Source organism: Corvus cornix, chromosome 1A (genome assembly GCF_000738735.6).
Source record: "Corvus cornix cornix isolate S_Up_H32 chromosome 1A, ASM73873v5, whole genome shotgun sequence".
NCBI lineage: Eukaryota > Metazoa > Chordata > Aves > Passeriformes > Corvidae > Corvus > Corvus cornix.
The window spans coordinates 62,707,800-62,735,496 of NC_047057.1; the positions used below are offsets into that span (position 1 = coordinate 62,707,800).

The 27,697-nt window shown below is 42.0% G+C and overlaps 3 long non-coding RNA genes across 5 annotated transcripts; 2 read left to right on the forward strand and 1 right to left on the reverse strand.

Annotated features, from left to right (window-relative positions):
• Positions 1 to 261: 261 nt before the first annotated feature.
• Positions 262 to 16,065, forward strand: LOC120411970. 2 transcript variants are annotated; one of them, XR_005604606.1, is made up of 3 exons: positions 262 to 551; positions 14,925 to 15,096; positions 15,683 to 16,065. It is a non-coding gene; the product is annotated as an uncharacterized LOC120411970 (long non-coding RNA). The 2 variants fall into 2 exon arrangements; XR_005604607.1 differs by lacking the exon at positions 262 to 551 and adding an exon at positions 1,501 to 1,649.
• On the reverse strand, positions 14,136 to 23,808 carry LOC104696120. Of its 2 annotated transcripts, none has more exons than XR_752975.4 (5): positions 22,016 to 23,808; positions 21,478 to 21,686; positions 21,308 to 21,375; positions 19,549 to 20,554; positions 14,136 to 15,966 (listed from the first exon to the last, which is right to left on the reverse strand). It is a non-coding gene; the product is annotated as an uncharacterized LOC104696120 (long non-coding RNA). The 2 variants fall into 2 exon arrangements; XR_002047936.3 differs by having other exon boundaries at positions 19,198 to 20,554.
• LOC109146124 lies at positions 22,118 to 26,815 on the forward strand. Its single transcript, XR_002047941.3, has 2 exons — positions 22,118 to 22,202; positions 25,109 to 26,815. It is a non-coding gene; the product is annotated as an uncharacterized LOC109146124 (long non-coding RNA).
• Positions 26,816 to 27,697: the final 882 nt, after the last annotated feature.

The window sequence follows — 27,697 nt, forward strand, 5'->3', positions numbered from 1 at the left end:
CATGTCTTCCAACCCTGCATGCTGAGCTGTGGCTCGGAGAACCCTGGGGGAGAGTTTTCAGGTCTTCCAGGACCTTCAGCAAAGACCTTAACCAACTGAAAAGAGCAACTTGTGTCTCCAGGGAAGGGTGAGGTGAGATGAAGTGCCACTGCTGCACCTTCATCTCATTCCAGACCAGTGCTAACATTGACACGAGCCTCAGTAGAAGTCACTCTCTTCCCAGTAATCCACAGAGTGAAACACACCCCTGTGAAACTTTGATTCCTCATTGCACGCCTTGGCATCTCCTCCAGGATGAATCTGACCTGCAATTACTGCTCAGCTGTATTTGTTTTCTTTCACTTGCATGCTCGTTTTCCCCACTGGACACCCCAATTTTTCACCAGATTATTTAATTTCTCATCTTCTCTTCTACTACGTAATACTGCCTGTTCCTGTTCTCTTCCACCTGTGGAGGTGAATGCATCCCAGCAAACATATTTCTCATGGATGAAATAAAAGAACTGCTCCTGAGGAGAGGAAATGGAAGCGGGGAGGGAAGCAGGAAAGAGGTAAGTCCCTGAGCTTTGAGCTTTGTAGCCACTAGTGCTTTTCTAGCAGTGCCCTCCCAGCTTGCCAGAACCTGTCAGTCTAGCCTTCCTATAATCACTTCCACTTTGAATTTCTGCTGGAATGTACTCGTTTGTTGATTTCCTATTTGCTATTTGATGAGGTTCATAAGGAGCAGCTGCAATACCTGTCCTAACTCCTTCATTTCTCCTCCTCTCCTCCTCTTTTCAAACCAATCACCAAAGTACAGCTGCCCTGGCTTGGAGACCCTACACAGAGCTTGCAGGCAGTGTTTGTTATACAGATCTTCAGTTAGCTCTAAGCTCCCCAGGTTTAGCTCTGGAAACACTCAACTTAGCAGCTGACCTTTCAGCTCAGTCACCTATCAACTGGACTAATTTTTAAACCCCAATCTTTACCTAACTCTTGGCACTGAAGGAGGGTTTTGCTTTCTCCATCCACCTTTGCTAAATCACACAAGAGTGAATGAGGTGCCATCTTCTGTTTTCTAAGAGGCCAAAAGCTGATTCTGTTATAGTATGTTCAGTTCTGCTTTTAATCCTTGCTGTCTTCAGGTTCAAGTGGCTTCAGAATTCACCCCTATCCATCATCTGTCCAAATCACTCCATTAGGCCCATCATGGCGGTACAGGAGAAATGAGGTCACTTTCCTGGAAGGATAGTAACTGATGATTTATTTAATAAAAAAAAGGATCATCTGTAAGCACAGCAAGCTGCAGGATGGGTGGGATACTGTGAGTACCTCCTTCTGCTTGGTGGATATTCCCAAAATCCCAGAATGGGTCAGGCTGGAAGGGACCACAGAGGGGCAGCTGGTCCCACTCCCTGCTCCAGCAGGGCCATCCCAGAGCACACAGCACAGGATTATGTCCAGATGGTTCTGGAATATCCCCAGTGAGGAGACTCCACACCCTCTCTGGTCTCTGTTCAGGGCTCAGTCGCTGCCCAGGGAAGAAGTTCTGCCTCCTGTCCAGGGGAAACTTCCTGGGCATCAGTTCCTGCCTGTTCCTCTGGTGCCATTGCTCAGTACCACCATCTTGGCATCCATCCTCTTGGCACCCTCCCTTCTTCATTTAAAAGGTCAGTGATTACTGGGGTTTTTTCCCTCAGAAAATCTCTTTTGCTCATTCACTGCTTGTATGCAACGAGACTAAAAGGAAAACCCGAGGCTTGTGCTTGTATGACTGTATTCAAGATTTCACTGTGTTTCAGTCTGTTGCTGTGTCCAGGCATAGATCCTCTCCAGTCCCACGGAATCATTTAAACATGGAGCACAAATTCAAGCAGTCTGGAAAAAGCAAGACTTTGGAAGTGTAGAATGTTAAAGAAAGTTGAGACAAAAGGCAAACAAGTCAGGTAGCAAAGGCAAACTTGTAAGACAGCAATTTTGAGATATTTACTTTCACTACTGCTGGCCGGCAAACATTTTGTTTTGTTGTTAGAAAATAAACACTGAAAATACTTCTAGAGTTTAACTGTTTAAGTTTCACAGACTTTCTAGACAATCTAACACTACTAATGCTGTTTCCTGCAAACTCTGAGACATTAATGTTTCTTCTATCATATTCAGCAGAAGAAGTAATAATAACACTCAATTTTTAGTAATCCGCAAGAGCAGCAGTAGCAATCTGAAAATATTTAAAGGAATGGGAATCTGAAATCATGATTTGTTGCAATGAATATTTTCTTCTAAGATTCTCCATGCTCCCTTCCTCTGGGTCCTCATGCCAAGCTGGGTGAAACCCTTGTAGTTCCTGAGGAGCAGATCCACATGGCATGTGAATGTCGTGAGATATCTGAGACATTCAAGGCTTATTTAAAAGAAAAAAAAGGGAGTCATCATGAGAAATGTCTATTTACTTCTCACTGGATGAATTTGAGACAGTTCTGAGGAAGTAGCACTTAATAACAGTGCAACAGTTTTGCAGTCACTGTGACATGAACTCCCTTTTTTGCTGAGAAATTGCACAGTTTGGACAACTATCAATGCAGTGAGAGACAATATATCTTTTTCTGTTCAGAAAATAGCACTTTTTGGTATGACAGAACTGCTGTATCACAGGCATCTTCTTAAAGCAGAGGTCATCTTTGAACTGTTATAGTGAGGAAAATCAATCTAATTCATCATGAAAGAGCAACAGTAATGGAGTCAAACATTTTAGTTCTCTAAACCAGAGTATATATTCCATCAGTCCCTGCCCATTCCTCTGGTGCCATGGCTGGGCCCCACGGAGCAGAGCCTGGGCCCTGCTCGGAGCCCTCCCTGCACACAGGGACACCCAGGGCTGAGGGCCCCTCTCAGCTGGGGCTCCTCTCCAGGCTGGACAGCCCCAGCTCCCTCAGCCTTTCCCTGTCAGGGATGCTCCAGGCCCTAAATCATCTCCTCAGCCTCTGCTGGCCCCGCTCCAGGAGCTCCCTGTCCCTCCTGTCCTGAGGAGCCCAGGACTGGACACAGCACTGCAGCTGTGCCTCCCAGGGCTGGGCAGAGGGGCAGGATCCCTTCCCTGACCTGCTGGCAATGGTCTTCCCAATGTATCCCAGAATTCTTGAAGATTCCAGGAGCTACTCAGCCCTATGAAAGGATCGCTGGAGGCTGAAGATGCAGTTACAGAGGTGCCTGGTGCCTCTGGGCACACAGGAACCCTTGCCTGAGGGGTTTCAAACTCCCTGTGAGAGTGCCTTCATCAGCATCTCTAAACTTACTGATAAGTGAAAGGCCACCCCAGGCTCTGCTGCAGGATCTGGGTTAAATGCTGGAGGGCAAACAATGAAATTCCACTTGGGCTTTCACATCTGGGGGGAAGATCTGAAGCACTAAAATACTGAACTAAAATAAAAAGCAGCAAAAATGTTTTGTTATGTAATGCTACAGCTATGCCTTGTCACTACAGGGATTTCAACTCTTCCCACTCTCTGTTCTGTCACCTTTCAAAACTTTCTTTGGTATACATGCAAATGACCCCAGGTACTTTGAGACAGGAACTGGAAAAATGTTAGTGGGGTAAATGGATCAGGACTATCCAAATCAGATCCAAGAGCTATTTCTTTTTCTGATTTAGAAGATGAGTCATCTTTTTCACTGGATGACCAAGCTGAGTTGTAAAACCCTGGCCCTTGTAAGAGAAGTCTGACTTGAGGCCAGCCTTTTTTCTCATAAAAACGAGGGCTCAGATAACACACAAGAAAGTAACTTCTGAAAGTATTTAGCAGCTGGTGAGTGAGTAAATAAATCATAACAATCAGTTCTATGGATATAACACGCTAGAAAGCTTGGGAAAGGTAACCTCTTCCTAACGACAGACTGTGAAACATCCCCGCTTTGTGGTTGTGAATAAGTGTGAAGATTACCCGTGAGTCTGAAGGAATATGACATCTGCAGATAGCATGTTAGGTGTCCCTTTCTCCTATTTATTTTTCTTCACTTTTGCTATGAGTAGTAAATCAGGTCTGTTTTATCCTTGTCCTTGGCTCTTGTATATTTTTTCCCAAGTCTCCACTGTGTCTGTGAGCCTCTGCAAAATTCCTCAGAGAAAATTAGGAGTGACTTGCAACAAACATATAATCTTAGAATTAATATAAATGTGTATATACACATAATTATAATTATTTATAATTATGAATCATCCTTTCCTATTTCCTGAGGAAGACCAAGCCATTTGTAGGCACTGCAGTCAGGAAGGAGTGACAATGGTGCAAGCCAAGGGAAACTCAGGTTCTGTAATTTATTCATGCAGCAAGGCTGTCATTAGCCACTGTCAGAATATTTCATTTCAGGAGTTGTTATTATTGTGTGTCAGGAAAACTTTGGGATGGGGAAACCATGATGGTTTTGTACTCAGTCACTGAAAGGAATTTAGTCTGCTATTGGCCAAGGAACTAAAAATTTATATCTCGGGAAATGAATTGGATAAGATTATTAATCTGTCAGACAACAGAAGAAATCCATCTCCCATTGATTTTGGGACATCTGTAAATGGAGTTTTGCTATTCTAAGTAGTGCTGAACAATAACCATTTGAATTTTTCACTGTGTTGATTCCCAGACTTATATTGATATAAGTATATATCATACTTATATATGACATTGCCAGGCTGGTGAACTGGCAGGATCTCACGCCACAATGCTACAATTCAAAGAGAGCATTCCAGAAAGTGGAGGAAGACTCAAGATGAAGCCAGAATCCCAGCTGTATAAAACAAGGAAAAAATGGTACAACATGTGAGCATCAAAGAGATTTTCTGGAACTCAAGGAAAGCAATTCAAAGAAAAAAGAATTGGTTTGGGTTTTTTCAAGAAAAAAACAAAACAAAACCAAAGCAGAACAAAGCAAAGCAACCTTTACATTCTAATTAAAACCTGGGCAGTTTGGTTGTGCAGAGAGAGCAATCAAGAACACAGGCACAAGCCTTCATTCAATAGAGAGATGACTGAAGACTTAAAAGACGAAGCCATAGGAGAGGGAAGAGAGGTGGAAGCTAGAGAAAGACCAGAAGGAAGGACTGCATGCCATCCAAGGCACTTTCAACATGGATAAAATGCCTGGCACTATTTTCCAAACCTCATTAAGTGGGGGAATTTCCCAATGCACTGACAGAGAGCAGATCTTTCAGCAGGCAGGGCCTTATCTTATCGATTTAAGCTACATTGCTGTATATTGATTTGCTGACTCTAATCAGGATGTTCTTCTAAGCAATTAGATCTTGTCTGAAAATGTAGGAGTTGCTGCTTGCCTCTACTAATCCTGAGATTTCAATCAATACTCACAAGATTCAACCAGTACCAGCCAGAATGTGGCGTGACTGTCCGCTTTAATGGAATCTCTGTCCAGGGTAGGGCATCCCCACTCCCACACAAACTCATGTCTTCCACCAGAGCCTCCTGCCTTGAATCATGTTCTGGAGGATCCTGGCCTCCTCCCCTGGTCCCAAAGGCAATCTGCACTGACTAGTCTCTGATTGCAGTGCTCACTTGGCTGTTAGGCAGGCTGCCCCTTTCTTCCCTCTGATCAGACTGCCCAGAGCAAGTCCACATGGACAGTGAGGAGGAGGAGGAAACTTTTGTTCCTTTGGCTTCTGCAGCATGGTGGGAATATTATAATTTACATCTCCAAGGCACCAGCAGAACATCAGGACCTTCCCTGGCCAGAGGAAGGGGAGGGAGACACTGTGACTCAGTCACTCATCTGAGTCACCGTCCTGGCAGCAACAATTTGGGTGGTGCTACAGTCACCACCCTCCTCCCTCAGAGCTGCACTTGTACTCACTCCCTGTCTGCATGAGACTCTTCTCGTCAGGGACTGAGGTACCTGCCCTGGTGCACCTGATTTTAAAATTTGGATGGCATTCTCCAAGCCATGCAATAAATGTGAAAGCATTCCTTTGAAAGAAATAAGAAACTGTACCCACCAAAATCTTTTAAAATATCCAAGTCAGCACTTAAGCTGAGTCTGGCAAGACTTGAGGCACTAAAGTAAATATTTGTGCATGCCAAATAAGCCCCCTTCAAACTGGAAAGAGGAATTTAATTGAAATTGTTAGAAAGTCCAAGAACAATACAGAACTGAAGTTTTCCCAAACTGTCCTCCTCTTTCTCACATCAGAAGCAGAGAGTGACAGTGACATTCTTAGACACCAAAATAAAGACCAAGCAGGTGGTCTTGTCCTACAGCATTTAACCCTTATCTCAAACTTCCCAGGAGAGGATCTCAATCACCCTCACACCTCCTGCAGTGGCATGTGCCACAGATAGAACAGTTCTCGTAGTAATTACAGGCAAGGATTCTTACAATCACCCATAGGACATTATTTTATTTTCACACTGAGTAAAGTTAAAAAGCCATTTAAACGCTATAAGCCAGGCATGAAGGACACTTAAATTACCTTAAAAACAGCACTGGTTTAGCAGTATTTATGAAAAAATCTAGGAAGGACTCGGATCAGACCCATTAAGGTGTGAATTACACGTAATGCAAGATATTCCCATCTGCCACTGCTCTCAAGGCCCTCAGACCCCTTCACAGAGGTTTTTACTTACACCTTCTCTAGAGCCAAAGCAGCCCTAAGGCCCAGGAGTGAATGTGGGCTTTGTATCAAGATCAGAAGAATGGCAGAAGTAAAAATTGATTGTCAGCTGCAATTCAAAAGAATGTGCATGGTTCTGGTGGAGTTTGAGGTGCTCCTGTAGGAAATGGATTTATTTCTGCCCTAGAAGAGCCCTGCGTGCTTTCTAAGAGCCAAAAAGAAAAGGGCAAACACTTTCATAAGCACTTCTTGGTCAGTAATTTCCTGTTTTCACTGAAAACTTCCTTTAGGACTTTACATGTATTATTTTAGTTAGTGCCACATTAAGGCTTTACAACGGTAAAAGTTTTATTCTCTCACAATTCGAAATAGTGCTGAACAACGATAATCAAGAGGAAGTAAATTCAAAATAGAAATTCTGCTAAGGTAACAAAGGTCATGCATAATGTGTGAAAAAATGCTGCGTTGAACTGAGATATTTTGCTTCATCAAATTACTTTTTTTCATTCCCTGTGCTGCTGCTGGCATGGGACAGGAAAGGAAGTGGAAGATAAGTTCAGGTTTCTTGTTGCATCACCATCTTCAGAATCTTTATGCTTGGCTTTTCTATATACTGCAACCACATTTAGAGCTAGGCCATCCCTGAAACATCTATTTATGTAGCTGCTCCTTTTCTCTTTTTTTTTCTTTTTTTGGAGCAATGTAAGTTCTCACACTAAGAATGTGTATTCTGAAGAAGAAGCAGAAGCAGAATGGATCCACATTTGTGCCATTTGGACCCAATCACCTGAAGATGATTTTTAACCACCTGAGGGATGATGTAAAATGTTTATCCTGCGGAAGGCAACAGCATGTGGGCCACTTAGGAAGTCTTGCTGGGGCATGGGAGATGCTCAGGGGCGCCAGAGCTGGCTCCAGGCACCCTGCCTGGTGTCCCTGTCAGCAACGGTGCTGCGAGGGGAGGTTCACTCCATCCTGAGAGCCATGTCCCCATGGCAGGGTCAAACTGGGCTGTACCTGTGGCACTCATCTTGCCAGGGGGGTTTTGCAGCACAGCCAACTCATTCCAGCTCTGGATTCCCACCAGTCACAGGGGGTTTAGGGATTTCTGCAGGGCACTCAGCAGGAGGAGGAGATGAACCCTTGCTGATTGTCACCAGGAACATCAGTTTAGGCCAGATAAGGATCAGGCTTGGGACAACCACTTGGAAAGCAGGACCCTTGTCAAGCAACCGGTGAGTGAAAATTCCAGACAAAACATATGAGGGGGATCTGGGATCTGGGCCTAGGAAGTCTGTATCAGATCATACTTGTATCCCTCCCAGTTCAGTGTTCTATTTCTGACTGCAGGCAGTGCCAGTTATTTCAAAAGACATTCAGCTGTAGACTATTGCAGTTTATCCCCAGGGAAAGCCTGGTTTTATATTTATGGCCTGTGTCTTGAACAGAAGATTTATATCAATTTGAAAAAAAGGTTGATAAACATTTAGTCTTTTGGACAAGACACTCTCCAGCCCCTGGGGAGAAGCATTTTGAAAAACCCTGGAAGGGGTGATGGGGGCCTCAGACACATTTTTAAGACTCAAGCCTCAGGGGTGTGGGAGGAGCTCATGCAAGAGCAAAGTCACTTTAGGCTTTGCAGGCTTAGGCTACAAGTTTCCAGGGAGATCCAAAATTCATGTCCATGCCATGTGAAAGGAAAGTGCCTTTCTCAGATAGCATTTACCCCACCTGAAACTGAGGACTGAAAACCCACCTCAGTCCCCACTGTGAGGTTCTCTGCGCTTCCAAGGGAACACCCAGCAGCTTTGAGGAAGTTTGGATCGCCATTCCTCTCTGCCCTGCCAAACCCAGGTGTCCCTCTAAAGCAGCAAACCCATCTAATCCACAGCTGGATGAACAGGGACACAACTGAGATGAATCTCCAAAGCTGTTTCTTCCTTCAGAAGCACTTGGCTGATTCAAGATTTACTGGGCTGTCAGGGCAAAACAAGGCATTCAGGAGACCCCCCTGATCCCATCCTCAATCTCATTAACTTCCTGCTTTCCCCAGTGCCCCAGCGGCCGCGTGTTAACGAAGGGCTGTAATTGGTAAATGAAATTGATTACACAACTCTTTGAATGAGGCAAATTGTCCGTCTCTGGAGAAAAGGTATCACTTTCTGCTGTGCATAAATCAAACGAGGGTCTCTTAAAAGCTCTGGGTAAGTAGAGAGCATTTCAAATTGGCTACAAAGTGCTGGACAAAGCATTGGCAGAAGGAAGGGCAGGGACAAAAATGACCTTAGCGGCTCTCTCCTATCCCCAGTTTCTGTGATTCTATGAATTTTAATTCTGTGCTGCACGATTTAATTACCACTTGCAAAGAGCTGCAGAAAATGGAGATCCATTTTCTACTCTGGGCATATCTATCCTGTCATCTGTCAGCTGTGAGGGTACTGAATTGTTCCTACAGAAATGTGGACATAAAATTGATCCATGTCTGTCTGAAGGACTGGACATTGGGGCATCACAGCTGGAAAAAGCTGCCAGAGGTTGTCCTAAAAGCCCCAAACCCCTCTTCAGCAAAACAATCTGAATGCTGCCATGTTGCAGCATTACTCGATATCTTGTCATTTAATCATGCTAATATTTTCATATATCTGGTTTTGAATTGCTGCAGAGTAAAGGAATCAATCCCTTTACTCTCTCACTGCGTTTATAGTAGCCATTTTACTAATGCAGAGCTTTGCCTATTCCATCTTAGAGGAGAAATGTGTTTCTAGGCTATTCTGGGAAACAAGGAATAATTCCCTTTCTTTGTGGCTGCCCTTGTCACGTTAACATCACACTTTCAACTCTCTGTAATCCTTAAAGGAGTCCTCCAAGCCTGGTGTCAGTTTTGTTCTGAATATTCTTCATATTATGCAGTTGCTCCTGAAGCTGTAATGACAGCACAGAGACAAAAAGATCTCAATGTCTGGCTGTATAAATACAAACTATGAGCCTGTGTATTCATAGTATCATAGAATCATAGAATGGACTGAGTTGGAAGGGACCATAGGGATCATCTCTTTCCAGCCTCTCTGCAGTAGACCTTGCACTAGACCAGGGTGCTCATTCCTAGACCAGACGACCTGTGGGACAGGTGTCATAATGTAACATTTCTTGTGCATAAATATGCACCCTTTTCTCATGCTAAGCCTGGCCAGTTTCATCTCACAAATTCTGTTATTGCAGGAATTAAGGAACAGGTGGCACATTTTGGGGGTTGTGCTGGTTTTAAGGGAAAGAGTGCTCTGGGAGGGGTAGTGATGGTTGTTCTTTCATTCACTTAACTAAAAGCCTCTCACTTGTGACAGCTGTGAGATAGGTTTTACAGAACAGAAGATATACCCAATTATTACCTTACTTTTTCAAAGAGGAGCTGCTGTTTTTAAGTGATTAACCTGTGCTCAGCAATAGCTTCTTGAACTGTGCTTTTTTGGAACAATTTTTCCTCTTGTCTGCATTGAATTGATTTATTTATGTAGACTTTGATGCGTTATAAACTCTAAAATGACCCTAGACATCAAGTGCCTTCTCAGGGCAGACCTTATCTCACTCTTGATGGCCTGATTTATTTAACTCACTGCAGGAAAAGCACTATTTCTGTGATGTGATGAATTATGAATTCTCCCAAAAAACCTGGTGTGACAGACAAATAAACATTTTAGCCATGGGAAGGCAGAAGCGGAAAGGTGTTGAGACTTGCTGAAAGCCACACAGGGTGTTCCTGTCAGAGGCCAGATTAGGATTTTGCAAGTCACTCATCAGCAACTTCAGTTGATTTGGTATCTGGGAGTTACAAAGAAACTTGGCAAACTTTACCAGTTCTCCTACCACTGGCACTGAGGTAGGATCTGAGGAAAAGCATGTGTAGGATAAAGATTCTGCCACAGCTTCCCTTCCCTGTTGTGTGTGTGCATGAAGACAAAAAGGATCTGGCAGAAAGGTGCAAAGCTGTGGGTAGAAGTTGTAGCACCCATTCTGTGGGACTGTGAAGTTGTGATGGGTGGTTTACTGATAAATCCCTAAATCCCTGTGAGCAGGGAGGTGGCCCTGCAATATGGGCCTGCCACCACCCAGTTTTGTTCCCTTCTTTGTGGGGCGGTCAGAAAATGATCTCCAGGATCTATCTGAAAAAGGCAAAGCTTGCCAAGTGCCAGTCACTCTTAATCTCTTCATATCCAATTTATCAATACAGTTCCTGTCTCTGATACCACTTCTGTGTTTGGGCCATCCATGCCCTGTTTCCCTTCAGGAAAACTCACTGACCTAGGCTTGCTGGATTGGTTACTCAGATAATTCCCTGAAACAGGAGAGAACCAGAGAAATGGACTGGGTTTTTTTCTAGTTAATGTGTTTAAGGATTGAGTGCCAGCTGAAATAATAAAGATTTACTGAGTTATGCATAGAATCATAGAATGGCCTGAATCGGAAGAGGCCCTAAAGATAATCTGGATCCAACCCCCTCCCATGTGCATGGATACCTTCCACTATCCCAGGTTGCTCTAAGCCCTGTCCAACCTGGCCTGGAACACTTCCAGGGGTGAGGCAAACAGAGGATGATATCCACTTACCTTCACACACATGTACCATAGCATTCCTAGAATCCTGATGAGGGTTAGGAATAGGATGCAGGAAAATAGAGCAAAACTTCAAGAGCATTTCTGCTCTCATTCATAATTCTAGTAACTCTATCACCTGTGGATTTTGCTCAGTATCTTCAAGAAAAAAGACAAAGTTCCTTTCCTGTTCACTCTCCAGCATTTCCTAACAGTTGAATACTTGCAGCTGAAGGATAAATGACATTTTTAACGTCTATTGCAATGTCATTTTTCTCCACGTGCTGCAATAGTTTGTATTCCCCAGTTCCTTCTTTGGAGAAGGGGGCAAAGATGGACACAAGACTTTGGGACCTGCTCAATAAATAATTTAATTCACAGTAATAGCAACATCTAAAATGATCTTCCCTATCCCAAGTGGAAATCATAGCCGGACACAGACATACTCCCCCAGCTGCACAGTTCCCACAAAAGTACTACTTAAACTAATGGGTCAGAAACATTCCAAGTGTAATTCTGCTGAAAGTGATAGTGTGAATCAATCTGAAATTCAATAGGTGGTGCCTAAACCCTTTCTTGCCATGGGCAAGGAAAGCCTGGGATGTGGAACAGCAAATGTGAAATAAAAGCAGCAATGGGAGTGTTAGAGAAGAAAGTCTAAATGATGAAAATCCTGAGCAGAATTTCCTCTATGGTCCAGGAGGTCTTGTCACACATACATTGCACATTTAGATTTTAAATGCATATATAAAGGCAATTATGTTCTTGCACATAAACACTTGCAGAGATTTTTGCTTCATTTCAAAGGTTTCCAAAGTGCAAACCTGGGAAATATTACGGATAGTTCAGGCAGGTTGGGAGCCACGTCAGTTTTCAAAATCATTGCAAATGCCTTTATGAAAGAGAGATTTTTTTTTTAGCTAGATTAAGTCAAGAGCCATGAAAGAGATGTAGAAATGGAAGCAAAGCCTACACATTCCAGTGTTCCATTTTTCAATTCCCATTATTTTTTTAGCTTGGGCTTCTATCTTCAGACCTGTGGGAACCCAAAGCGCAGAGAATATTTCTCTGCCCATTTTGAAGGTTTTTACCCCCCTGAACAACACTGGTTTTGACCTCCAACCTTGGAAAAAACTGCCTACTATTAGAGAAGAACTAGAAACTACACTAGTGTAAATTAGGTGATAGACTACTATGTAAGATTGTCACAGGGTGAAAAATTTAGAGGTTTTGGGTTTGTTAATGTAGTGAATAGATAAAAGCAAAAAACATCAAAATGGAGGATTGTTGTTCTCCAAACCAGCTTCTTCTTCTTCTACTACTCCATATTCTGCAGTAAAAGTAGTTTGGGACGACTGGACAAAGAATTCTGCAGTTCCTGGCTGTATTACTGAATAATTGGTAGGAAAGTGAAAATAATGTACGTTTTTAGTAACCATTGGTTGAATTGCTTTTAAAAAGGCCATGTAATCTTGATAATTCAGCTTTCTCCTGCATTCCCTTCTTTGTGCTATGTCTGGATCACACTAGTGACTCTTTTTCTCTGATAAGACTTAATAAACAACTATCAAGAAGCAGCAAAGGCTGAAAGTCCCATTTGTCTCTGGAACTCCTAGCAAGGACTTTAAAAACTCTCTCCCATCAGGAGAGGTTTGATTATGGCACGATCAGTGTCAAGAGCTGGTATATACATGAGTTGTTCCATCTGGGTGTTTGAAAGTAGAATAGTTAACCGTGTAGGTTGGTTGGCTGGTAGTAAATAGGTGCATGTGTTGTCCCAGAAGTCAAGAGAAAATAGGGAAGGAGAAGAGTAAAATCAGCCCAGGACATTTGCCTCAGAGGCAAACACAGAGTTTCCAGTGAATTTAGATCTCTGCCAAGTTTAATTATTTGGTCCCATAATCTCGGCCCACCTTGAAAAGTGTTTGCTGTTAGGAAAACTCTCGATCATCCAACTACCTTGTTCCTTCTGCTCTTTTATTTTGCTGCTCCAGCCAAAGTAGATTTTCATTTAAATGCGGTAAACATAACAAGCCCTTTCATGAAATGTTGGAGGTCAACTGCACCCCTCATTTTATTTAGTGTATGTTTCTTTACTTCATTTGGAAGAACAATAGCAAAACCACAAACTGAAACCCAATATCACCAAGCACTGAAAACAAAAGGGTGCTTACGGGATTGGAGTGCTGGGAAAAAAACCCACTATTTTATTTTGCAAAGCATTTGGAAAAGTACATTTGATCTTCTTATTTCACTCTTTGGTGCCTGATATTTCAGCCATCCATCCTGGGCTTAATTCTTTGTGGTCTAGCAGTAAATGTGGGGTTTGTTCCTGGTGTTACTGCTCACCTACTGTGTGACATAGGCTGAAGCACATCTATATCCTTGTGGTGCCTAAAGACACCTGGATTTAAAATGGCTGAAGAGGTGTATTTAATTTATATTTGTGAATTATATTTATGCATTATATTTATTAATTCTGTTTATAAATTGTATTTATAAATTATATTTAATTTAGCTTGGTTCCAGAAGGCTTAATCATAAAGAGTCTCCTGCTCAGAGCACCTAAATGAGTTCTCTCTCATGTCTCTCTCTGTTCTCTCCAGTGTTTTGTCCATTCTGCCTAAATATAGCATACTTATTTGTTTGAATTTTGTCATGCTAATATTTTTGCTAATACTTTTAAATTTAATTTCAATCTTTTTTACTGTCCCCAGTTCTGGAATGTCCTTTGGCACCATTTCTGTGGGAAGGACTGCAGGACTGTGCTGTTCTTTCACATCATGAGCCTCTAGCAAAAAAAGCTACTGCATAAATCAGTAAAACAAATAAACAAGAGGGAAGATTTTTTGCTATCATAACTGAAAATTAACATGATTTGCCTTGTTAGATGTTAATTTTTAATTTGTGATGGTTTATATGCATTTCTATACTTTATATATCCAAGATAGGGACATTGATGAGTTTTGGTTTAGGCTTTTAATAAAATGACATACATTCATAAACTTTCATATTTCAAGTGTTAAAATACTTTCACATAAAAAAAATTTAGTTTTTTATGCTTCTTACGAGAAGTATATCTTTAAAAAACAGAAACATGTTAATTACCAGTATGATGCTCCCTAGTCAGCCCTAATCAGAGGCAGTGGGGACATTAAAATGAGGATGATAAATCTGATTTCAGTGCTTTGCTGGGTGAGCATGCATGTTATATTCACAGAACCAAGAAGCTTTTTTCCTTGCAACTGGAAATGAGAAACATGAACATAGATAGCATGATAAACAGAAATGAGAAACATGAACATAGATAACACAATAAATAGCACATTGATTTGGAACCCCATTGCTTGGGAAGCCTGTTATTGCAGCAATAAAACCACAAAAGCTGCATCTGTAAATGGGATAAAATACATTTGTGTGTGTGTGTCACAATATTAATGTAAACCTAGACAGAGCTAATAAATACATTTAAGGATGAAAAGAGAATTAGTAACTCACACATAGAACATGTTGTATGTGGACTTTGATGTTGTGTTAATAAAAAAAATAGGATTTATCTTTCTTTATTTGAATCTACATAAAGCAAATATTGCTTTCAAAACTTCTGAAAAAGCAAATACTTCAGTCTAATACTTCAGTCTCCCTTTCATTTTGTGTAAAATTATGTCTATATGTATGTCTGCATGAATTTTTAAGTAATAAAATGCACTGGTTTTATTTATGTGCCACCTATGCATTTTCTTTTCTAGTTTTCTTACATTTTGTTCCGTTCCCACTGTTTGGAAAGGGAATAGCACAGAATGGCAAGACACTGGGTTCTTGCCATGCTCTGTTTTTCCCTGGAGAAGCAAGATCTGCCCCATCAAGCAGGATTGCAGTACCAGAGGCATTTAGAATTGACTTGAGGAAGGGTGTGTACAGGTATGCTTTTATGAACCTGATTTCAATGGGACAAGTTCATGTGCAGGATTATATTGGATTCAAAGCAGGACTTGAATATCCTCATATTTCAGTCTTTCAAAACCCCCACAAATCATTTCCTACCGCACAGCTCTGATAAAAACAGCTAAATATGGCTGGAATGTAACAGATGAGTTGTTTTTAAAGGCTGCTTGCTATAGGTTAAGTGGGAGAACAGCAGTTTTTCATTTATTCCTTTGTAGATCTGCAGCGAAGAATTCCAGAGAAGGATATAGATGTAGCAACAAGCAGATGAGTGGTTGGGATTTCTTGGTCTAGTGATATTTTGCAAGAATTCGTTAAAAAATGAAGGCGTTTGTTCCAGATCCTTATCCAAACATTTATTTGTTTCAGCAGTTTCCACAGTAATTGGCCATTGCAAACACCCAGAGTCTTTTAGGGCTGGCATAATGGGCCTGCCCTTAATTTTTAAAAATAAATCACAACTTAGATGTCACTTTGCAGTTCCATGTAGCAAACTGATAGCCAGTTAAAGATTGGTAACAATATGGTAGTTTATTTTCTTTTTTTTTCTTTTTTCTTCAAGCAGTGGCAATGAAATTTCTTTTTAAAGTTGACCAAACCCCCAAGACAACATGACAACATCAAGACTGGCCAGCACAAGCCCATACTTTGGGTTGTCATCATTTCCAGTGTGGAAAATGGCTTTTGATGAGCTGTACATCACAGAAGTCTTCAAATTACATCCGCTCATGCACAGATGCCGTATAATGAATATCTTTCCAATGTGAAGTTATTCCCTGCTGTTAATTTCCTGAAGCTGTGTGAGCATCTTCCCCAAAACTGGTAACAGGCAGCAGCTAGAGCTGACTGGAAGACAAGAATTTCCATTTTTATTAACATCTTAGGGGCTTCAACATTTGTTTTGTCCTGTTGGTTTACCAAAAAAAAAAAAAAAAAAAGAGCCCAAAAAGCACACTGGAATAAAAATTGCACTGGAACAAAATCTCTCTGTCTTTGGAGAAATGAGAAATCCCAGCCCTAAAATTTACATATCTGAGGGACAGACAGCACAGCTGTGACATTGAAGGACACCAAGGTTCTGTTCCCTGCTCTGTCTCCTTTGGCCACCTGGATGATTGCTGTGGCCTCTGGGTTACAAAATGGTAGAATCACAGACTGTGCTGAGTTGGAAGGGACCCACAAAGATCATTGAAATACAGCTCCTGGCAGACACTCCAACAATCCCACCCTGTGCATCCCTGAGAGCGGTGTCCAAACACTCCTGGAGCTCTGGCAGCCTTGGGGCCGTGCCCATTCCCCGGGGAGCCTGTTCAGTGCCCCAGCACCCTCTGGGGGAAGAACCTTTTCCTCATATCCAACCTAACCCACCCTGACACAGCTCCAGCTCTTCCCTCGGGTCCTGTCCCTGGTCACACAGAGATCAGAGCTCAAAGCTGCCCCTCAGCTTCCTTCACGAGGATGTTGAAGAGCACAGTGAGCTCTGGCCTCAGTCTCCTCCAGCTGAACAGACCCAGTGTCCTCAGCTGCTGCCCACATGGCCTCCCCTCCAGGCCCTTCACCATCTTCACATCCCTTCTTTGGACACTCTCTAACGGCTTTAGATCTTTCTTGTACTGTGGCACCCAAAACCACACACAGTATTCAAGGTGAGGCTGCCCCAGCCCAGAGCAGAGCAGGGCATTCCCTCCCTAGCCCGGCTGGCGATGCTGGGCCTGGTGCCCTCAGGACAGGGATGTCCCTCCTGGCTCCAGGCCACTGGTGACTCATGTCCAACTGGCCACTGACCAGGACCCTCAGGACCCTTTCCACAGCACTGCTCTCCAGCCCCTCATTCCCCAGTCTGTCTGTACATCCAGGGCTGTCCCATCCCAGGTGCAGAACCCAGCCCTTGTCTTTGTTAAACTTCACACAATTGGTGACCCCGTCGTTTGTTCAGGGCTCTCTGCAGGGCCTTTCTGCCTTACAGGGAGTCAGCAGCTCCTGCCAGTCTAGGGTTATCTGCAGACTAACTTAGTATCCCTTACAGTCCTGCATCTGGGTCATTAATGAGGTTGTTGAAGAGCACAGGGCCGAGGATGGAGCCCTGCAGGACCCCACCAGTGACAGGTCCCCATTCTGACGTCGCCACAGTCACTGTCACCCTTTGTGCCCAGCCTGTGAGCCAGTTACTCACCCAGCACACAACGTTTTTATCCAGCTAGGGACTGCACAAAATCAACCTGTTGTCCTCATTAATAGAGTCTAAATTATTTTTATACTGTCAGAACCAATGACCATCAAAACAAACACTCTTTGTTGTAGTAACACTTTCCACACCCACTGAAAAACCTCCATGACAACAACAAGTAGCGGTGTTCCTCACACCAGAACCACGGAATCCATGATCCCTGTATTTCTGCATGAAAAATAAGAAAAACTTTATTCAATGCACCAAAATAGACCAAAAAATGCACCAAGTTAGACCAAAAAATTTTAAAAAATCTTTTTGCACCTGGATAAACTTCTCAAAGGCAGATAAAGGATGGGAACAACCATTCCTGGCATTTTTCACTAAATAATAATTCTGTTTGTAAGCAGACAGAGATGTTTTTGCAGGGAAGAAAACCTTTAGAATGTACATCTGGAAAACTGAGGATTTTTTGTTCTATTAGGTACTGGAGCACACTGACCTGATACAGACACAGGTTTTATAGCTCATTACAATCTTGTCGCCCACAGTCTCCTCCAAAACATTGAACCATCTCAATTCAAATGGAATAATATAAGACCTTTTAAAACCTATATTAACTTTATGTTTTATGCTTTGATAGACCCAGTCTTCTGAGGGGCTTTTCGGTAGTTTGTTTCTCTTTCCCAAACTATTTTGTATTGCATTGTATTTCCCTATATAGCACTTGCTTCTGTTTTTCCTCAGAGTTTAACTTACTCCTACTGCTAAGTTGTATTCTTCAAGTTTCATTTCAATTTCTGATTGTTAACAAGGAAGGTGGAACATAGTTTTTGAAGCAGATTGTTCTGCATCATCCTCCTGAGAGGATTTTGCAAAGCTTTCCCACCTCTGTTGGTGGCTGCTGTCACATTTAAGATACCAGAATATACCATGCAACCTGTCTTCCATCTAACTCTTGTGTGCTTAGATGACTCAAGTTGTCCAAAAACTGAAGCTAAATCCATCTGCCATTCTGCTGGTGCTCCAAAGGTGCTGCTCTCAGCTGTCTCTCCTCCTCTCACTGTGTGGCACATGCTCTGGCTTGAAAGACACCCAGCCAACAGCCAGTTTTGACCCTCAGAGAGACAAAAGGACACCTGCAAGCCAGACTGGGAATAGCAGGTCCATGGATCTGAGAGGGGTGAATGAGAAGGGATGCACCAGAAAGGACTGGCATAATGCAAACTTTTGTTTATTTTGACCTACAGTTCAGAAGCAGAGGGAAAGTAGTTGAATTCAAAGTCAGTAAATTTAAAACTGATAAAAGGGAAGGGATATTTCAGCCAAAGTCTAATTAGCTACTTTTTATCTGTATCTGTTATACAGAGAAAAAAAGAAAAAAGAAAGAAATGTAAAAACCAGTAACAGAATACTGCATTATTTTCACATTTGAAAATATAACCAAATATATACCCTGGAAGAATCTATCTTGAATAAAAATATGTCAGACTTCTAAAGCTTCTTTAAAGCTTATTAAACCAGGTGTTAATAGAATAATGAATAAGTATTTAAAAATATGTCTTGCACATTTTATAAATGCTATGAAGGGAAAACCTTAGATCTAATATAGTCTTTATAGTCACTTGTTTCTGCCCATAAAATTCTCACAATAATGAACAGTCAGGATGATAATCAGCCAAGGTAAGGAATGCATTGATGCACATATAAGGAGGAAAGCTGTGTGTGAGGAACAGAGGATTAGGCCCCATTCACTTTAAAAATCCTTTAAAATATTCAAAATCATGATTTTAAGCAATGGTAAAAAATCCACTGAAATGTAGGCTGCCACAGACTTTAAGAAGTCACCCAGCCCATTTTTCTACCCTGGGCAGGGTTACATATAAGCAAACTTCGGTCTTATAACTCACCTGGCAAATGTTTGTCTAAATTGCTCTTTAAACCTCCAGTGAAAGCCTCCACAAATTCCTGAAGGAAACTAATCCAGCCCTTCAATATCTTGCCATTAAAAAGCTGCTTTTTTTCCCCTAATTCCCACCCTCTCTCTGTTGAGGCAATTCAAACACATCTTGTCTTGTCCTGTTCCTGGTGGCTATTATCATGTCTCTGCACATTCCTCCCTTCCCTAGACTAAACAAACCCAGCTCCTTCGCTCCTGTCTCACAGGTTGTGTTTTCTGGACCTCTAATAATTCTTGGTGTTCATCTCTGTATTTTTGCCAGTTGGCAAGGGTCATTTCTCCAGCTGTTACCTGCACTTACCCAGACACAGGATCCCAGATGGGGCTTTATCCACATGGGAAAGAGGTATTACCTCCCGTACCTTCTATAGCACCCCTCATCTTTACAGGATTCCTTTTTTCATCAGGATGGATCTGCTGACTCACAAATTCCCTTTTGGAGATTTGCTGCCTACTCAGTTGTTCCACACCTTGCATTTGTCCCCTCGACTCTTTGACAATAAAAAGAAAACCCAACCTTTTCTAAGGTCAAAAGATGAGAGGCTCCTGTCCAAAAGAGGAATTGTACATACATTTACAGTGATGGAAAGACAGGAAAAAAAGTCTTTGCATAGGAAACTAAATTTGTTTTCACCACTCCACAGTTACCATTTACAGTCCCTAATCTTTTGTTATAAGTGATGACAATAAGGTGATCTCTGGCACAAATTACTTAATTCTGGCAACGTTTGTATTTTGATGTAATAAAAAAAAAAATCAAAGAGTTCTTACTTATAATTCATAAATAAAAAGAAAAAAGTATGGGATCATTAGGCAAATGAATGAATAGAAGGGCTTCAGAAAAGAAAGTGAAGGGATGTGTTCCAGCGTTGTCTAGAAAATTCAGGAAAATAAAAGCATTTTCTTCACATTCTTTTAATGTTTTCAGACTAAAATTTGTCATTCTCTTCAAATAAGGAAATGAGAAGAAGTCTGTATCTACAAAGAAATACTTCATTCACAAGTCTTCCTCCTCCCTAGGAGTGTGAATCATTCCATGATCAGCGCAACACCTGAAGCCTGACACCCTGGTGCTCCAGGTTTTGTGGCTGAGCTCTCCTCTGAATATCAAATTCTGGCCAAGACTTGCTTCATGACTAGAGCACTTCCACTGCCTTGCTACTCTGGTTTCTGATCATGTATTTGACTTTCTGCTCCAACTTTTCCCTCAGGAAAAACTAGTTTGGATCTTCTTCTGTCCCAGCTACTAATTTATTGAAATTTGCAGTTTAGTGCCTATGAAAACTGAAGTCATCTGCCAGATGTACCTGAAATTGGAAAAGGGTTTTGAGATTATGAAGAGAAAGGACAACAGCAGACATCAAACAGTTTGTTAACATCAATCTTATCCCCACAGAAAATCAAGCCAAGGAGCTCTGCTCTCCAAGCACTATCACACGTCTTCCTACAAAATAAAACTGCTTTGTTCAGGCTTTGGAATAAATGGGAACAAAAAGAAGGTCTTGCTATAAAAAACCCCCAACTTTTTGAGGGTCTGGGTGTGAGACGAAACCAAGGAAAAGTTTTCCATTGGCCAGAAAGAGTTTGGGTAAAACTTTTACGAACACTGAGAAAAGGGGTAAAAGGAAAACCAGAATTTCATGCTTAATTGCAGCTGGCATCAGTGAAATCCCCTCCTAATTCACTCTGCAGAAACAGCAAAGACATTATATCATTTATTATATCATGGCTTATATCAGCAAAGACATCACTATCATTTAGGTATCAGTGATGATACTGCAGAAGAATGGATAGAGTAGAATTTGAGCTGGCCAAAGATTGATTTTAGGTCTTAGATTTTAAATAACTCAAACATTTATGTCATTTTTCCCCTCTTCATTTAGAGCTGCTGAGAACTCTCAGGCATCAAAAGCAAACAGTGGAAAACACTGAAAACTTATGAGAACTCAGCCTGGATGTTTTCTGTGTTCATGCATCTGGAAAGTGAAGCAATAACTTGTTTGGCAATTTTCAGATCCAATGTATTTTATTTTTCAAAATAAACAAAACCTAGTCCTCACCTCCATCCTTCCAAACCAAGAAACTGGCAGAGTCATAATGAAATGTATTTCCACTTAAACATTTATTCCTGAGGAAAAGGATTTTTAAAAAGAGAGAGAGAAGAAATAAATTAGCAGAAGGATCTCTGATCTGTTTTGATCTTGATCACTAAATTGATAATTTTTCCTACCTTCTTGCTTTTCCAGGGTCCCTTCTGTCTTTCCTGCAGAAATTCCTTGCATTGTTTCAACAGCAGTTCCTAGTTTATTAATTCAGGCTTAGGCATCCAGCTCTTTTAAAACAGGGGTCCCTCAATCATTCTCTGGTCATGCAAGTAACCTTCTTCTCAAATAGTATTTTTTTTCCTCTCCAAAGCAAATCCACCAGTATTATATTTCCCTATCAGAGAACAAATACATGAATTACAAATTCTTCCTCCTCCCCCCCCCCTCCCCCCCCCCACCGCAACAGCCCATTGATTTCATGCACACTTTCCCAGAAAATCCAAGCGGCTTCACATTCTCCCTGCCCCCAAATCCATCAAGTTTCCCATTCCCACAGTCTACTCCAGCCCCTCTGAATGGACCATGCCTCTGATTCCCAAGGACTCCACAAAGAGCCCAGGAGTGAGGTGTCCTCCCTGGCAGCTCCGCTGTGTCACAGCAGCAGCGTGACAGTGGCAGCAGATGGGCTGCCTTGAAGCCTCTGTTAGCAGCGTGGTGTCTCACCCAGCACTCCCGTGGGGCTCCAATTTTTGGCTGCTTGGCAGGCTGGGAAGGGGGAGAATCCGACCTCCCTCGCTCCTGTGCGTGAGACATGAAACAAAAGCCTTCCCCTGCCTCACCGATTTCAGGCTGGCTCAAGTCCTTCACATCGCGCAGGCAGCACGGGCTGCCCCATCCTCCTTTCCTGAAGGTAAATGAGTGATTTATATTCCTAATATTACTACACGGATTTCAGTTCAGGCAGGTTCATGCAAGGCAAGACAATAGGTGATAGGGGATTTGACTGAAAAATCAAGGTTATTTCATTTACCCTCATGGCAGAAACAAAATAAAGATCATGATTTGCAATGTTACTTTGGGGAACTCCAAGGAGCTGCTCTTTAATACCCTCTCACAGTAATTAATGACTTCTTATTTGATCACCCAAAGATGGCATATGGAAATCCATAATAAAACTAGGATGCTGCATTTTCTTAATAAATATATCTTAATTAGATTTTTCATCCCAGTAACACTAAATGCTTACACACAAAAAATTATTTTGCTTGGAGTTGTATCATGAAATAAAAGTAACTGATTTCTCATAATGTTGCTCCTGTAGAAATATCAATTTGCTTTCTCTCTGCTTTCTCTCTGTTCTTTATCAGAACTCCAGTTCTGATAAACTGACAGGGCATAAAATAGTTACAAGCTAATCCTTGTGGACTGAGAACTCCCAAGATTTCTTGTTGCCCTCCCCCTTGGCAAGAATTAAAGACTTCCTCTTTCACACGGCAAATCTCCCTTTTCCCACATGTTTGGTGTCAGAGCTGTGTTTCGCTAGGCCTTACAAATCCAAATTCCTTCAGGTCTTTTTTCCTTCAGTGAATTCCATATGTACAGGCAATGGGAGTAGCAAGAATATCCATTCTCTTCCTCCTCCTGTCCTTCTCTTTCAAGGCTGTCAGTTCCTTTCCTTGCATGGACACAACTCAAGAGTTTCCTTGTAATAGTTCCCATCCTTTTCCCTCATGTGCCACCACTCCCACTGCACATTCATAATTCTCCAACTGGAGCCTTTAAGAGACAAATGATGCACAAATCCATGTAGCTGAGCTCTATATGAATTCAAATCTCTCCTGTAAAATCAATCATGGTGTTTTCAGCGGCTTTGCAAAAGATGCTGTCAAATTAGCCATAGCTGGACTTTTACTATGTGAAATGCAAAATAATTATTTCTTCCATCACCCTGCTCTGCTGTCTTTGGTGAGATGAAGTTGGAGAGGAGGTGAAAGCTTGTACCTCCTGCAGGTCTCCTAAAGAGAGTGTGTCCTTCCAAGGCAGCTTCTGAATGGAAACCAGTGGGGATGTTAAAAGGGGTGTCAAAGGTGGCACCTCAGGGAGGAGATGCTGCCTCAGCTGATTCCAAGTGCCAGGGCTCATGTGGAACCAGCCTTGTCCTGAGGCTCTTTTCTAGGCTGCAATTCACCTCTTCAGTAAATACTTTTGGACAGGACTGACCAGGTGTTGAGACTGCACTTCTTTCCGAATGGGTCATCCTGTCCGAGCTGGCAATGGGTTTTGCTGGGAGAAATTGCCTCATGTCCCACCTTCTGCATTAAGACCCTCAGAGCTGGCAGCTTTACAGAATCATTAAATCACAGAATTATTAAGGCTGGAAAAGACCTCCAAGATCATCGAGCCCATCCTGTGACCAATCCCCACCTTGTCAACCAGACCGGGGCACTGAGTGACAGGTCTGGTAGTTCCTTGGAGACCTCCAGGGATGGGGATTCACCACCTCCCTGGGCAGCCCCTTCCAGTGTCTAACAGCCCATTCAGTGAAGAAATTCCTCCTGATGTCCAACCTGAATTTCCCCTGGCACAGTTTGAGGCCGTTTCCTCTCCTCCTGTCCCTGTTCCCTGGGAGCAGAGCCCGATCCCCCCTGGCTGCCCCCTCCTGTCAGGGAGTTGTGCAGAGCCACAAGGTCCCCCCTGAGCCTCCTTTGCTCCAGGCTGAGCCCCTTTCCCAGCTCCCTCAGCCCCTCCTGCTGCTCCAGCCCCTTTCCCAGCTCAGTTCCCTTCTCTGGACACACTCCAGCCCTTCAATGTCCATCTTGCAGTGACAGGACTAGAACTGGACACAGGATTTGAGGTGTGGCCTCACCAGTGCACCTCAAAACTCCAGGTGGCTGCTCTGCCACTCCAGAGCAGCTCTGTGATGTGCCCTGCTACATGCAAAACCTGCTCCATGGACTGTGAGTGACCTCACTGTGATGGAAAGGCGCTGGCAGGGAAAATCTTCCATTGCTCTTTTCAAAGCACTATGGCTGTGCCAGAGCAGGAGCCTTGAAATGGAGCACACAGTTTAATCTATCTTTGACATGACTTTTTTTAGCCCAGTTGTTTCTTATTAGAAAGCACTTTCATTTCTTCTAATCATTCATCAGCCCTTGTGTGTGAACACAGTGTTTAACAGAACTCTGACCATCAGCTTCGGACATCAGCTGTTCTTCCATTAAGAAAAAAATCCTTCTGTGTTGAAATAGATGGTGAGATGTCTGAATCTGGGGGACACATTTTTAAAAGGTGCATTTGGGGTTACGTAATTTTATGTGTCAAAATCTCATGCACCCTGATTTAGCACATTTATTATGATGTTTATACATTTGTGTGAGGAAACAGACTCAAACACTAACTTACAGACCTCTACATTGTGTGTTTCATGCAAGTCTGCTCCCTGGACACTTTTGGCTCAGGCCAGCTATCCTTGGGGTGGTTCAGGGAAGCTCACAGCCCAAAACCTGCAGTCAGTAGGGATGCAGCCACTCTTTTCCAGAGAGGAAGAAAGTTCAAGCACATTGACAAAGAACCAGATCATGGCACTTAGCCCTTGAGCCAAGGCTGGTGCACCAGTCTGGGGCTGGGATTTTAGCAGTACAGACCAAATCTCCCTCCTCTGTAATGTGGTTTTGTATTACTCTGTGAAAAATAACATATTGAGGTAGGTGACTTTGGTTAAAGGACATGTAAAACACTGCACTTAGTGTGTTCATTGGTTGCATTTTTCCTCTGATCACTTTCAGATTTTTTTTTTTTTTTTTTTTTTTTGGGCAGGAGGATTTAGCAGTGCCAGCAATCCACTGCATTTTTGGAGAGTGTGGGGCGAGTTCTGCACTGATTTACTGCACTGCAGTACATGGAATCCATTGGTGTTGGCCAGGTGACACAAGATCACATGGAGCAGAACTTAGAACCAATGTATTCTTACTGCCTGTTATCTATTAGTTTGCCTAATGTCCATATAAAGAGCTTTTTTGACTTAAACCCCTTGTGTCTAACTGGATAAGAATATTTTAGCTTCAGATATTATATAATAACATTTTATATGCAATTTATGAATGTTAGACAATCAGCGGTGGCATTAAGTAATATTTTTCTGTGGTTTGTTTGGGGTTTCTTTCCTTTTCTGTTTGTTTGAGAAAGCTCATTGGACAAAATCTTTTGAATACAAGGCATGATCATGTTTAGCCTTTTCTGCAGAAAAAAAAATTAAAAAAGAACTTTAGAGAAAGAATACTTGAGTAAAAATTGCTTGGGTAGAAGGAAAGTCCTTTGCAATGACAACTTATGAGTTCTAAACTTTCCTTTTTCTGCAGCTTTTTCACTTGGTCTTATAAAAACATCCTCTGCCCCTGCAAGGTTTGCTTGTCACTGTAACACCAGAGCTGATAGACACTGCCCACTTTAACTCAAAACTGTCATAGTCAGATCAATGTGATGGCTGAGATGAGAATAATTCAGACTTAAACTATCCAGTGCCTAGGATTTAGAATGACTAATGGCTTTGAAATAAAAAAGTCAATCAATTCTACAAACATGTCAGGCAGTCGCCAGAATTTCAATTTCTGGTTTTGGTTGGAAACAAATCTGGCACTGTTCAGGCTGATGCAGAATCCAGTTTTATTTTCACTAATTCCAGTCTCAAAAATGAGCCAAGAACCCTGCAGAAACACAGGCCTTACTCCAATTGTCAGATTAGTATGGGCTTACACGGACATGGATCAGGCTGCTTTTGCAGGTTGGTGCATAGATTGAGAAGATAATAACCTAAAGATATCATTCAGGCAAGATTTAAAACTCTGCTTCATTTTACATGTGTAGGCAGTCTCGAAGAGATCAATGGGATTACCCACGTGCATAAAGTTAAATGCACACATAAATCTTTGTGAAGCTGTGACCCAAGGGTCCAGCCTTGTATTTATCTTCAATATAGAGTTTAGTTCTAGAGGCAATTTCATTGATGACTTAAATATGCTCACACTCAGTAGTGTCTCATATTCATGGCTGCATGTGTCTGATTGATCAGGTCCTTAAAAAATGTGTGGAGTGGCAGAAAAGAGAAGTTTTTTTTCAGTCTGTTCACTTTCAGTATTGTGACTCCAACCAGCTTTAAATCCTTCTCTTGCCTTGCATTTTTACTCTGAAAAGGCAGAAGATGTTCATTAGTGCTTAATTAATGTGATTTTTCAGTCTTCATCAGGACTTCCAATTCCACCACATATGGTTCTTAACTTTAGTTTATAATTAGATTTCTAGTGATAAATTGGTCTCCCCTTTACCCAAGTTCAGATTAAAACATATTTGATTTTTTTTTTTATTATGACTGGTTTAGTGTTCCCTTTCCTGTAGGAATTTCCTTTCCCTTTCCCTTTCCCTTGGCAAATGTGATCTACCCTCATGTAGCTGCTTTGGTTTTGACCTGTTGACACTCACTGATGTATATTCAAGAATCTTCAATTAAATGTAACTGGGCTCAACAGAGCACTGACCCCTTATTTTTACAGCTGTATCACAATTTCTTCTCCACAAGAATTTCAAATTGTATTTTTTACTATCCATCACTTCTCATTACAGGCATACCAGAAAAATAATTTTTATACTTTTTGTGGGTCTTTGAAGTGTACACACATCTGCCTTAAAATTCTAGAATATCTTCTATGTTTATTATATCTACCTGTCTTTGAAGAATTTAATGGATTCTGATCACTCTCCTTTGAAGGACTATTACCTGAAAATTTTCTGTCTTTAACGCTGCAGTTCTGTAAACCTAAAAGATATTTTTCCCTAATGGGCTTCTTCATTAAATACTGATTTTCTATTCTGACACTGAGTCTTAACACAGTGTAGCTCGATAGAATTCAGTAAAATCGTGCTGATATGGAAACATTGCAAAAGTGGAGGAAGAGTCCACAGCAATTTCAAACAGAAGGGTTGGAACCACAGTTCTGGTTTTTCCCCCACAAAAGATGACCTGCATTAACTAACAGCAGTGCAATTATATTGGTCCAATATGTGTATGAAATCAGAATCAACCCCTACATAAAATCATTAGACAGCTGGAAGCTGGAAAAAATGACACTATTCATATTTTTAATCATCTGCCAATCATTCTATATTGGTTGAAAAAATAGCCCCCTGCAGACACCCTGCATGATGAGGGACCTGATGCCTCCCTTTACACATGTTTCAGGTGACTTTGCCTTTGCTAGCCTGGTTCCACGGGCTGAATTAGTACCTGGCGTGGGTCAGGTGTCCTCCTGGACTTCTCCTTCCAAGCTCATTTCATTCCAAGGAAATGCATTTGATGTGCACAGACAAAACCCTGGGATACAAATACATGGTATTAAATCTACTGAGACCAAG